Genomic DNA, 743 nt, shown 5'->3' with positions numbered 1-743 from the left:
ACCAAAGCCAGGCCAATCAATCTAGTGAAACTTGCAGCTTTGCTTTTAGTGGGTGATTCTTTCTGATAAGCTAACACTGAATTTTATCTCCTGAGATGAAGTTGATGACTGAATTTTGAAAATTTTCTTTAGATCTCTTGTAGGCATTGGCATTCTAAATATCATTGCATATAACTATCATATTATTTTTAAACACTTATTATGTACTAAGTACTGTACACTAGTATTTATTATCTCATTTATATAATGACAACTCTAGGTGCTAACTATTGCTGTTCTTCTGAAGATAGCCATAAGAGAGTTTCAAAGATGAAAACTAAATTATGCGTTTGCCCATTAATGGAAAACAGGGATCTCAGATTCAAACCTAGTAATTTCTAATAAAAAGTATATTTCCTTTTTATATATGAAATATTTTTAAAGGTCTCCTACATATAATTAGTTGTATGAGTAGGGTGTCGGGGAAGAGGTATGAACACTAGTGTTTATCATGGGGTTACTGCATGTTCTGGACTATGATTTTACTTATATTTTCACATTTAGGCTGAACAACTATTTTGTGAGATGTTTATATTATTGACATCTTGAGGATAGGAAACAGGTGCAGAAAAATGGCATAATTTTTGTAAGATCTTGCACATCTGGAAAACCTGCAAAGCTGGAATATGAAACTAAATTTGATTGACCTAGAAGCTTGAAGTAGCTTTACTATTGTACCTTCAAGATATTTAATAGTTTGAGTT

Source organism: Myotis myotis, unplaced genomic scaffold, assembly GCF_014108235.1.
Source record: "Myotis myotis isolate mMyoMyo1 unplaced genomic scaffold, mMyoMyo1.p scaffold_m19_p_16, whole genome shotgun sequence".
Classification (NCBI taxonomy): Eukaryota; Metazoa; Chordata; class Mammalia; order Chiroptera; family Vespertilionidae; genus Myotis; species Myotis myotis.
This window is presented reverse-complemented; position numbering follows the sequence as displayed.